At 50.1% G+C, this 13,093-nt stretch overlaps 1 protein-coding gene across 3 annotated transcripts in view; it reads right to left on the minus strand.

The window, feature by feature from the left end:
- HDLBP (high density lipoprotein binding protein) overlaps positions 1-13,093 on the minus strand; it is a 55,141-nt gene that overhangs the window by 41,464 nt on the left and 584 nt on the right. Inside the window, exon 1 of one of the 3 annotated variants that reach the window (XM_061122668.1) lies at positions 12,866-13,021. The exons of 1 other annotated variant lie outside the window; for it this stretch is intronic. The gene's annotated coding sequence lies outside the window, so the exon portion shown is untranslated. Of the gene's footprint in view, positions 1-12,865; positions 13,022-13,093 lie in introns of those variants that run through there. One more of the 3 variants, XM_061122671.1, reaches the window with a different exon arrangement.

Here is a 13,093-nt window from a genome sequence, read left to right on the forward strand (position 1 = left end):
CATTTGAACCAGTCCTAATGAGATGGATGAAACTGGAGCCCCTTATACAGAGTGAAGTAAGCCAGAAAGATAAAGAACATTACAGCATACTAACACATATATATGGAATTTAGAAAGATGGTAATGATAACCCTATATGCAAAACAGAAAAAGAGACACAGAAATACAGAACAGACTTTTGAACTCTGTGGGAGAAGGTGAGGGTGGGATATTTCAAAAGAACAGCATGTATACTATCTATGGTGAAACAGATCACCAGCCCAGGTGGGATGCATGAGACAAGTACTCGGGCCTGGTGCACTGGGAAGACCCAGAGGAATCGGGTGGAGAGGGAGGTGGGAGGGGGGATCGGGACGGGGAATACGTGTAAATCTATGGCTGATTCATATCAATGTATGACAAAACCCACTGAAATGTTGTGAAGTAATTAGCCTCCAACTAATAAAAAATAAATAAATAAATAAAAACATATAACAAACAACAGACACACACAATCCAATTCAGTGGTAGCATCCAAAGAAGTTGCTCACCAGAAGCAGCAGCACAGAACACAGGAGTAAGAAGGCTCACAGGAGCACCGTGACATGCAGAGAGCGGGAAAAACACGTGTGCACCAGTGGGAAGGTGGTCACGGACTGCACAGTGACACGCCAACACCATATAGCAGGTGTCACCACCAGTGAAGCAGCGACTCAGGCACCTGCCTCAGGAGGGTCAACGGCAGTGCAGAGAAGGCTGTTCTTAAAGCTGGGACAGAGCTCCACGTAAGGGCGTGCAGAGCTGCACCAAAGAGCAAGAGCTACACGCAAGCGGTGGGGACTCACCGAGCCAGGACACGGGACCGCCTTTAAGAGGCTTCCAGTGGCCAAAGACAGGACCACACGAACACCAAAATAAATAACAAAAAAAATGACAACCAGCTGAATAAAATGGGAAACTCTTAGCCTAGACTGATAGAAATAAACCTGTAAACTGAGAGGACCTGATAGAGATACCTAGTTTCAAAAGCACCTCCCCCCACCCTCCCCACCCCCACACACTTGTTAACCACAAAGACTTCACAGCAGAGAAGCCAGGCAGACACCACCTTCATCCAGTGACCCATCCCCGGGAAGTGGACAAACGGAAACTATGTGCTGTTGGACACAAGGCCAAGAGAAGGCCCAGCACGCCTTCTGTGCCATTCCAGCCGAAGACGCGAAACCTGAATCTAAGCAAAAGAAAACCGACAAGCCCACTCTGACAGACACTGTGCAAAATAAATAACTCCTTGTGACCATTGCGTGTCAAGGTCAGGAAAGCCAAGGCAAGATGGAGCAAATGTGAACCGGTCTGAAGGTCGCTAAGGATTCATGTCAATGGTTGTACTAAGTGTCCTGTTTGCAGGAAACACACTGAAACAGCCAGGGTTTCACGTCCCCAAGTTACCTGCAGGTGGTTCAGAAAAATTTGTTTTGCACCATAACTGAAACTGCCCTGAAAGTATGAGTTAAATTTTTTTTTCTTAAATATTTAAATGGAGGATAGTACTACTTTTGTAATTAGAAAAAATAAACACCTTAATTTGGAAACAAACACACTGATGTAGGAGAGGGGTGGCAAATGACACCATTCAACTCAAAGTCAAAACCCAATTTTAATTATATATACTTAACTATGCAGTCACTTCACCAACAAAGGTCCTATGGTTTTTCCAGTAGTCACGTACAGATGTGAGGGCTGAAACATAAAGAAGGCTGAGTGCCGAAGAATTAATGCTTTTAAACTGTGGTGCTGGAGAAGACTCTTGAGAGTCCCTTGGACTGCAAGGAGATCCAACCAGTCCATCCTAAAGGAAATCAGTCCTGAATGTTCATCAGGAAGGCTGACGGTGAAGCTGAAGCCCCAATACCTTGGCCACGAGATGCAGAGACAACTCACTGGAAAAGACCCTGATGCTGGGAAAGACTGAGGGCAGGAGGAGAAGGGGGTGACAGAGGATGAGATGGTTAGAGTGCACCATTCCTTAATGGACATGAATTTGAGCAAGCTCCAGGAGACAGTGGACAGAGGAGCCTGGCGTGTTGCAGTCCGTGGGGTGGCAAAGAGTCGGACACGACAGTCACTGAACAACAGCTGAGCTCACCTATTTAGATCAATGCACTTTTCACCCACATTTTATGCAGCATAACAAAGTCTCCAGCTTAATGTGATATACTGTGACAATACCAGAGCCTGTTACATGCAATTTTTTTCAGAGTTCCTGAAAGTGGACTTTTAAACCATCAGACAAGGAAGCTGCTGACAGTACACCTCCACGTGCTAAGCAGCACACCTCAAACAACGCCAGGGTCCCCACAGGGACTGCCAGTGGGCGCCCTCAGAGGAGGCAGGAGGCCTGACGGGGTCCAGAGGCGCTCTCAGAGCTTTTCAGACACCACGTCCAGAAAGGATGCACCCTTGGAGCCAGCCACCAATCACAGTCTGCTCTCTGACCAAGAAGCAAAACTGAGCCAGCAGCATGGAACCAGCCACGCCGCGTGAAGGGAACGTCACCCAGGGAGAGAGCAGAGACATTCAGGCTGGGCAGGGAGGCCGCCCACCCCATCAGCAACGGCTAAAAAAGAAGAGACACAGCACCACCACTGCAGGACTGGGGTGAGGAGACGGGGAGACAAGAAAAGGGACATTGTGGAATTAAAAGAGCCCCGTAAGAAGCCTCCTAATGCATATAAACAAGTTCTTAATAGGGTGAAACAAAAACCACACACCTTCAATGAAGCCACAGACTAACAGATAACAGGAACCTAGTAACTACCCACGTGAGACTGGGCGGGAAGCCCTCCCACGCCACGTCTCCCTCAAAGGTTTAGTCCCAACACGACGCACACAGTGTGGCGCCGTCCAGAGGAAGTCAGGACTGCAGCTCACACTCAGGTGCTCTGGCCGACGGCAGCGCTGGCAGGCAGGCACACCTGAAGCCCCAGCGATGGAGGACAAGAGGCCGCCACGCCTCACCGCTCCAGGAGCGAGCGCGCCTCCCGGGCCAGGGGGAGCTGAGGGTGCTTCCAAAGATCACGGAAGGCTGCCTCTCCCAGCAGCACCATCCTATCGCCTCTGCCCCATCTTTCAGAAAGAACCACACGCACCAATCTCAAGGGAACGCGATCCTCATCTTCAGCACCTGTCAAACTACGGGATATCCCCCAACATCAGCAAGTCTGAGGTCACTCTGCCTGCAGCTGGACCTGGTCTGGATGCTGCAGAAACCGCCAGGCTGACTGGAGCGGCCCAGGGGCCTGGGTCACAGGCAGCCTGGCAGCTCTGCTGAGCTCACTGCTGCGGTGACAAAGACAACACAGAACTTTGGTCTCAGGGGCGGGAGAGTCAGCTCCAAGCAAAAGCAAACGTGTCAAAATAGAAGCCTTGTTTCTAAAGGAAAAAATCTGTTCTTCAAGTTGATCTCACACACACTGATTCAAGCCAGGGCGACAGGAGCACCTAACTAATCTTATACTCAGGAGAAAAAGTCAAAACTGCCAATATAATTCAGTAATTCTATCTGAAAGATATTTATAAATGAGCCAAGTATTAATGGAATGAGAAAGCTACCATGTAACAGTGAAATGAATAGTTGTTGTTGAGTCACTAGGTCGTGTCTGACTCTTCGCAACCACATGGACAGTAGCCATCCAGGCTCCTCTGTCCAAGGGGCTCTCCCGGCAAGAATACCGGAGCGGGTTGCCAGTTCCTTCTCCAGGGGATCTTCTCAGACCATGGATCAAACCTGCATCTCCGGTACTGGCAGGCAGATTCTTTACCACTGAGCCACCAGGGAAGCCAGTAACACATACAAAATAAAACCAAGTAGGATAATGCATTATCTTTGATTTTGTTCACAGTGGCCAGCAAACCTGGGAGTCCACCCCAAACTGTCATCACCTAACACCCTATGTCCAAGGGTCAGGGCCCCACCTCACAGTGGTGAAGAGTGAGTTTACAGTCCCAACAGACAGAGTCCATGGCCTCCTATTCACAAGCAACAGGACACCACCAAGAGAAGCATGGCTCGTAACTGTCAGAAGAATACATCAGAAAAGCAGAAAGAACAGAGAACACCTTATCCTCCTTTATTCTTCCTTAATTTTAGAGAGAGAGAGTTAAAGCAAGGACGAATGCTCTAAGCTCTACGTTCTAAAGGCATCAGAACCCACACCCTGTCTGCTAAGAAGTGAGCCCTGAGGGGCAGAACCGCTTCTCTGAAGTCACTCACCTCAACCAGAGTCTCAAAAACAGCAGAAAATGCCAAACACACGCCACCTTTTCCAAACTGGTTTCTAAATCTACACTTGCACGGCTGTCTCTGCCCCTCTGGTCTCTCCTGGCGCTGAGGGGCCGGGCCCTTCTGAGGGCAGCAAGTGCTGCGCTGGGCCATCTCCCCCAGGCTGTCTGCTGTGGCAACCCCATCAGGAGGGCTCTCCAGGGGTCTGGGGGGCCTCCCGAGGGGCAGGGAGGTTGCCAGGCAGGCGGCGCTCCCCAGGCACCTGCGAGCGGCCTGCTCTCCCCCAGGAGCACATACCCAGGGTCTGCAGGACAGATGCGGGGGGCCAGAGCAGAGCCCTCCCTCCCAGCCCCCTTCTCTAACCCCAGCTGCCCAGGCCACATGATACCTGGGGGGCAGGAGGGGCCCACCTCTGTGTCTGTGCCACGGAACTTCCCTGGAGGGCACACCAGTTTAAGCAGCAGAGCCAACACTGCATGCCGACAGCTTCTGACCAAAGTTGTTTCCTCCCTCCACAAAGAAACCAGAGGTAGCCTCGGCCAGTCCATCCTGTCCAGAAGCTATGAGTGGGGGTGCTGACCTGAGGCAAGCAGACAGTGCACCCCGCCCACCGAGAGAGCGGCCGCTGCTGAGACACAGGGCCCTCCCTGCCCATCTCGGCAGAAGCTACTGCCCCACCTCGGGAGCTCGGTCCCCACCTTCAGCCCCGCCCCAACCAGCTGCCAGACGCGGAAAGAAAGTAACGGAGCAGATAAAGGTGGGAGAGCACAGACATCGGGCCACAGGACACTCGACTTCCCGGGGTCCAGCGGCCCGGGTGCGAGCTGACCCACCACATGAGGCCGTGCGCACTGGCCCAGGCCCACACCTGCCCGGAGGAGGCCGCTCCGGACCCTTCTGTGCAGGCAGAGCCCACACCAGCACCTCCAGGGGTGGTGGGGCCCGCGCGCCTCGAAAGCTGCCATGGCCTGCAGCAGCCCCTGCAACTCAGCAAAATGAGTCAAGGACACGATGCAGAAGCCACACTGTCCCCCCTTAGGTCACCCCTCTGAACACAGGGTGCCGGCCACCGCCTGGGGTCCACAACTAGAACAAGCCTACCAGCAGCTCCTCCTGCAGCCCAGACGAAGCTGGGGAAAGCCAAGTGGGGGCGACCCCACAGCCTGCGGAGTCCTAAGATGATGTCGGGGGGTGGGGGGGCAGCCACGGGCGGTGGAGCTGGGCACAAAAACAGAAGGTGGAAGACGAGTCCAGCAGAGTGGAAAGAGAGCCAAGCCGACAGGGGCCGCGTGCCACTGCAGGCGCCGGCCCTGTGCGCTCAGTGTATGCAGGCCTGGGGGCCCCGATTTCTTCACTTCCTCCCAGGAAACCTGCTGACAGGTATGCACTCTGTGAAAAATAAGTGCCTGAAGATGGACTCGATGATAATCAAAATTCTAAAAGGCACAGAACAATTTTCCAGTGTCTACTTTGAGGCAGAATGCCTACCTTGCTGCAGAGGCCTGGCCAGCCCCAGCCCTGAACGCTCTATCACCTCTGGAGGTACTGAGAGGAAACACGAGCTAAGTTGTCTAGGCTGAATGTTTAAGTGTGCAAACTTCTGAGACTGAGGACCAGGGCAGACCCCGAATCCTTGCGGTGTGCTCATCCCTGAACTGCAAAGGGAGCGGACACTACTACCCGCCCTCTGGTGTCACTGTGAGGATTACGGGACCTCACACGCAGAGCGCTTAACCCGGCCTGGCAGAGTAAGCTGGGGGGATTTTATGTTACCAGGGCCTCCTCGGTGGCTGTGACAGCAGGACTCCGGCAGTGCACATGGCGTGGCCTTAATTCAGCCACGCTTCCGTCTTATTTTTTTTCATTTATTTTTTTAATCTTTTTTTTTTTAAACTCAATCACTGTTGCCAGGGGCTTCAACCCCCAGGCCTCTCTCCTCAACTGAAAAACCCAGACATTACATTAAAAAGCAGAGACATTACTTTGCTGACAGAGGTCCGTACAGTCAAGGCTATGGTTTTCCCAGTGGTCATGTATGGATGTGAGAGTTGGAACATAAAGAAAGCTGAGCGCCAAAGAATTGATGCTTTTGAACTGTGATGTTGCAGAACACTCTTGAGAGTCCCCTGGACTGCAAGGAGATCCAACCAGTCCATCCTAAAGGAGATCAGTCCTGAATATTCATTGGAAGGACTGATGCTGAAGCTGAAACTCCAATACTTTGGCCACCTGATATGAAGAACTGACTCACTGGAAAAGGCCCTGATGCTGGGAAAAATTGAAGGCAGGAGGAGAAGGGGATGATAGAGGATGAGATGGCTGGATGGCATCACCGACTCAATGGACATGAGTTTGGGTGAACTCCGGTAGCTGGTGATGGACAGGGAGGCCTGGTGTGCTGCAGTCCATGGTGTCGCAAAGAGTCGGACACGACTGAGCGACTGAACTGAACCGAGCTACTGAAACACTCCATGACATCTGGGTGTACCTGTACCCCTCACTCTCATCAACTAAAATGTTCATGTTTATTTTCCCCATCTGTAGGGGAAATATGATTTTAATGTCATCTTCAATCATAAGCAACTAAAATCTTGCTCTGCACATTGCCATGTGAACTTCTTGACTGTGAAGACTGACCTATTCACAGCCTCCATCCACGTTCCTACCAGGGTGCTTGAGCACACATTTAAGACAAGGTAAAATGCACAGCTGGGCTACAAACAATGGAACAAACAAAAGAATAAGGAATATAAACAAAACTCAAGTTGTAAGCTAAAATAACATTGTTAAAGGATGTCCAGACAAAAGTAGTAAGAAAACACTATCAAAAAAGACCATTTTTTGTTTTATTTTGCCTCTCAGGCCTCTTGGCTGAAGGCAGTGGTTTTTTCCCCCTCTGGAAAAGGGAACCTGAATCCCTGCCCTGGGGACGCCAGTAACAGCAGTGTTGGAAAGCCACTCTGCAGGCAGGGGAAGGAAGTTCCTACACAGCCATTGCTGAGGTCCTGGCCTTCTCCTCTCACTGGAGGCCCCTTAAAGACAGGAAACCAGGCAAGAGTCCGGGAGGTGTTTTTCTGGAGAATCCAGAGAGACCCGAAGAAGCCAACAGGGTGCTGTACGGAACGGCCCAGCCAGGTGCCTCCACAGTGAGTGTCACAGTAGGCAGGTCCCAACCAACCACGAGGCCAGGGTCCCTCTGACATGTAAGCAGGCAAGCAAACTTCACTGGAGAGCCCAGAAAAGGCTCTGACCCCCTGAAAGCCAAAACCCAACACAAAAAGCAACCAGAAGCAAGCGGTGACTTCAGGGAAAACTCTCTAATGTCCTCAGAGAGATCAGAGAAGATATTACATCCATGAAACAAAAACAGGAGGTTAAAACATAGGAACAAAAAGATTAAGAGAAAGTGCTAAGAAAAAAAGTGAGAAAAACTCAATACAAGGGCTATAAGAATGTTTCCAGAAAGAAATGGGAAGTCTAAGGAAATCAGAATGCCAATCCAGAAGGTCCAATAGTTGAATTCTAGAAAGAAGTGAGAGAACGGAAAGAAATCAAATCAATCAAGAAAAACACCCAGCACTGAAAATCAGAAGTTTCCAAAATAAAGGAGCCCAAAGGGCCGGCAAGACATTAGATGAAAACAGACTGCAAGAGACATCACTGCACTGTGTATTGTGCATTTCACACAAAATCCTGCAAGCTTCAAAGAAGAAAACACAGTCAGATATAAAGGCTCAAGAATCAGAACTGCTAACACTTCAAGAATAACACTGAGAAATGGAAAATGGGGGCAACCGATGTCCAACCTCTCACTTGAGTACAAGGGCCGAACAACGCACTCCAGATATCCAGGCTCTCAAAATTTTATTCGCCAGGCAATTCCTTGAGGAAGTGCTCCATCAAAATGAGAAGGGGGAGGAAAAAATCAAGAATGAGAAAGACAGGGGTTCCAGGAAACCAAAGGCAGTGAGGCCTGCAGTGAGGTTCCAGCAGGCAGGAGGCCTGGGCCAACAGAGCCTGATCAGATGAAAGACGGAGTCTCTTGAAGGAGATTTAGACAACTGGTGAACTGAGGGTTTAATTTTAGCAGCAAATACATAGAAAACTAAGAAAACAACCAAAACCACTCATATGAACTTTAGGGAAAACAAAAACTCCAGAAGTCCCATCATACCATTTGGCACAGCTGTTAATAGTATACCAGTAGTCATGAATACTAAATACCCAACAAGCAAACTAAAGGTGCACCTACTTTGGGCATCTGTCTGCGCAGCAAAGGCAGAGGGTTGAGTGAAAACAAGAAATGCTGCATCTCCTGTTAAGTGAAGAGACGATGTGTGGGACAGAGAGGGAAGAGAAGTAAGTGAGCAAGTCAGGCACGGATGGGAGAGGTGGCATAAAAAACAGGTGTCCTGGAATATGAGCCAGTTGAAATGAGGTAGATGAACCTAGAGCCTGTTATACACAGTAAAATCAAGTCAGAAAGAGAAAAACAAATATTTTATATTTACACACACATATATATAGAATCTAGGAAAATGGTTCTAATGAGCCTATTTGCAGGGCAAGAATAGACACAGAGGTAGAAAACAGACTTGAGGGCACATTGGGGGTGGGGAGGCGGGTAGGACAAACAGAGGACCATTGGAATATATATGTTAAATAGGTAGTATGACAACATTTATTTGCCAACAAAGGTCTGTATAGTCAAAGCTATGGTTTTTCCAGTAGTCATGTATGGATGTGAGAGTTGGATCATAAAGAAAGCTGAAGAATTGATGCTTTTGAACTGTGGTGTTTGAGAAGACTCTTGAGGGTCCCTTGGATCAAACAAGTCAATCCTAAAGAAAAGACACCTGACTATTCATTGAAAGGACTGATGCTGAAGCTGAAGTTCCAATACTTTGGCCACCTGATGTGAAGAGCTGACTCATTAGAAAAGACCCTGATGCCAGGAAAGACTGAAGGTAGGAGGAGAAGGGGATGACAGAGGATGAGATGGCTGGATGGCATCACCGACTCCATGGACATGAGTTTGAGGAAGCTCTGGGAGATGGTGAAGGACAGGGAAGCCTGGCGTGCTGCAGTCCATGAGGGTCACAAAGAGTCAGACACGACTGAGCGACTGAACAAGAAAAACAGCTAGTGGGAAGCTGCTGTGTAACATGGAGCTCAACCCTGTGCTCTGTGACAACCCAGAGGGGTGGACGAGGGCGTGCAAGGGAGGCTCGAGAGGTAGGGCCTACTTACGGATACTGACTTATGACTGGTTCACACTGCTGCTGTTGTATGGCAGAAACCAACAACACTGAAAGCAATTAGCCTCTAAATAAAAATAAATTAAAAAGATCAAGACAGGTGTTCTGCAGTGGAGGACATGTGATCAGAGGAAGGAAACGGATAGTTTTTATTTCATTCAAGTCTTTCCAGGTTTATTTGACCTTTTAAAAGCTGCATGAAGATATAATCCTGGTTTGAAGTAAAATTAATGTTTAACTTTAAAAACCATGAGTGCCAATAAACAGTATTAGGGGAGAGCATGAATGGCCAATGCACTACCATCAAACTAACAGCAAGCATCAACAAGATGACTAACACAACAGTGTGCCTAGACAAGTCTGGCTCGTCAAATGGTATCAGGGAACGTTCACTAGCCTGGTAAACAACAGCTGACTAGAAATATTATCCCTAAAATATCTCTGATATTAAAATACAAAAAGGTAAAAAGAAATGAAAATCTTACTTCAGCTCAAAACAACTTATATAATTGAATTTTTTTTTTTTATAATCCAGTTTTTAAATGGCATATACATGAAAAAAGTCTAGTTCTTTTCTTGGTCTTCAAATGTTCGATGTTGTGGCACTTTTATAATTCAAGAGAAAAGATACATTAAGGTTCTTTATATACTTGATCAAAAAGTTTTACAACATGTATCTTGGACTTTTTGCTACCAAAAGTCAGCAACTGAGAGTTGAGCTGTGTGCTCTGTTTCTTCCAGGAGCCGGGTTACTTCTTCATAGGAAAAGAAAGTGCCCTCCTCTGATCATCAGCCCTGTGAGATCAATGTGTGCTGAATGGGTCACACCAAATATATAAATATGTAAGTACCATGTGGCACGTTATAAAGGGTTCTCAGTCATTAACAGTGAATCTGTGAGATCCACTTGTGACTAAACATCACCAAGTCATTTTGGGGGGACAGTGTAATCAGTTGAAATCCTGTCCAAGTCAGAGTGTTCACCAACCCTGTGACACCAAGTCAGAGAGTTTAAAACAAGCAGTATACCAAATTCTCAACCTCTTGAGAGTATGCCACCTCCAATACCAGTTGCTTGTCCCCTTTGCATAAGCCAGTCCCTTCTAGCACAGTCCACCTGGAAAAACTCCTATTCATCTTCTAAACCCCAGTTTCAGCACAATGTTCTTTGTGAAGATTTTCCAACAGGCAATCCCTGCCCCCTTTTCCTACTTCACGAAAGTGAAAGTGCTTGTTGCTCAGTTGTGTCCAACTCTTTATGACCCTATATGGACTGTAGCCCACCAGGCTCCTCTGTCCATGGAATTCTCCAGGCAAGAATACTGGAGTGGGTTGCCATGCTCTCCTCCAGGGGATCTTCCTGACCAAGGGATAGAACCCAGCTCTCCTTCATTGCAGGCAGATTCTTTACTGTCTGAGCCAGCAGGGAAGCCCCTTTCCTACTCCATACCTTGTACATACTTCCATTGCTGCACTTAGAACACTGTAACCTACTCCTTTACAAGGCAATCTCCCCTATTAGACCACAAATTGCCTGAGAAAAAGAAAAAAAAAAAAAAAGGTCTATGTCCTCCTTACCTACGCATCCTTAGAAATCTTAAGAGTATGGCACACTGCCATTTCCAGTAAGTTTTTAAAAAAATATTTTCTACCCTTGAAGTCAAGTCATGAAGTGAAAGTCAGACCACCAGAAATCCCAAACAATAAAACCCAAGGAGAAACAAAACACTTGATGGTCCAAGAAGAAATTCTCCCATCAGAATGCTGAGAGGTCAACCTGGCCCCCTGGAGGGCACACTGTGACAAGGATCCAGCGGGGTCGGTCTCAAGTGCCCAGGAATGTGGGCCAGCGACATCTTAGGAGTGCTTTCCTTCACTCAGGTGACCTCAGTCTGATTAGAGGAGGTAAGCCCTGAAAGGGCATGACACATACGGAACTAACAGCAGTTACAGGCAAGTTTCATCTTCAGTGTTTCCAATGGCTTTCAAATGTCCTTCAAGACCTGAAGGGGTATGCTCAGTTTTCTCCAAACCTAAAACTCTCGTGATAAGTGGGTGGTTAATGTCTCAGATCCGGAGAACTGGGAGTTCAAACAACGGAAGCCATTCTGAACCAAATAGCTTCTGAACTACTTTAGGACTCTAATATAAACCGTACTTCTTGAGCTGAGCGTTGGGGTGCTTCGTGCTCAGAGTCATCAAACACCACCCCAAGCACTAGACTTCGTCCAACGTCTCACTAGCCTATGTTGCTCCCAGAAACCCACATGGAGCTTGTTCTGTAGAAGAGCACCTGCAGCTGCCTCAGACAAAATCCTAGCTGTGACGCACCCCGTCGTAACAGGGCCTCAGAGAGCCACCTGCCAAGGAAGCGCCCGTCCGTCGTGTCCTGCTGCGGGCACCGCCGCAGGTGCCGGCGATCCTGAGGGCAGCCGAAGACACGAACCGAGTACTTCAAGGGTAAACCACCCTGTTCCTGAGGATTCCGCTAAGACTCATCTACATTCCTTCGGACCGTGCTTAATAAGACACAGAGGCCGGCCTTCCACCGGTTTTACGTGGCGCCAGGACGCCACGCAGGGACTGCCCTCCCCGTCCCGAGTAGGCCGGGAGGGGACGCCCGGCCCTGAGCGCTTCACTTTCCAAAGACGTCTAGTCAGGACGCCCTTCGGGCACAACACCTTCGGGCTCCCCGCGCCGCGCGGGCGCCCAGCGGAAACTCCAGAGTTGTGTTTACTGACAGTCGAGGCATTCGCGCCCAGCCTCCCGGCCAGCTGCCGGGCCTGCAGGTCGCGGGAGCCGGGGCAAACCGGCCAGACCCGGCCGGCTCCCGCCGGGCACGTCGCCCTCCCGCCCCGAGCCGCGCAGCCGCAGTTGGCTCGGAGGAGCCCCCAGGCCTCACCTAACGGAAGACAGGGGCCGCCCACCCGCCCTCCCAGTCAGGAGCGGGCCCCAGCCCTGGGCTCAAGAAGGCCACGTCCCCGGGGACGGGCGCCCAACTCTATGGTCCGCGCAGGAGCCGCAGGCCCACGTGACCCGCGGCAGCCAATGGAGGCGAGGGCCGATCACCGAGACGACGGCGGCCCGGGGCTAGAGCAGCCCCGCCGGGCCGCTCGCCGTCCCTCCCCGGCCCAGCTCCGGCATTCCCTGCTCGGTGCTGCCGCCATCTTCCTGGAGGAGAGACTCAGAGGCGAAAGGTCCCCCCTCCCCGTGGTCGTTCCGAACTCTTTACGGCCAGCTGCCCTCCCCCCGTCCGCCTCTCTCCTCTTCCCTGGTCATTAAGCTCCATCTAAAGAAACTCTCTTCCCCTCATTCTAGTTATCCACAAAGCAAAGTGTTACATTACCTGTTCCTCTCTTATCAGAGTAAGGAAATCAAGCTCATAAGGTAGGAACTGTGGCGAAACAGGGACGAGCCGCCATCTTGGTAAAGGAGAAGAGGCTACGCTTGACCTCCCCCCCACCCCCCAGCCTCTATATGGCCAACCGCCGTGGGAGGGGCACGGCGCCTGCGCAAAGGCGGAAACGGGGGGGGGGGGGCGGCGCGCCGAGGCTGCGCCTGCGCACTTGGGAGC

This window comes from Dama dama, chromosome 20 (genome assembly GCF_033118175.1).
Source record: "Dama dama isolate Ldn47 chromosome 20, ASM3311817v1, whole genome shotgun sequence".
Taxonomy (NCBI): domain Eukaryota; kingdom Metazoa; phylum Chordata; class Mammalia; order Artiodactyla; family Cervidae; genus Dama; species Dama dama.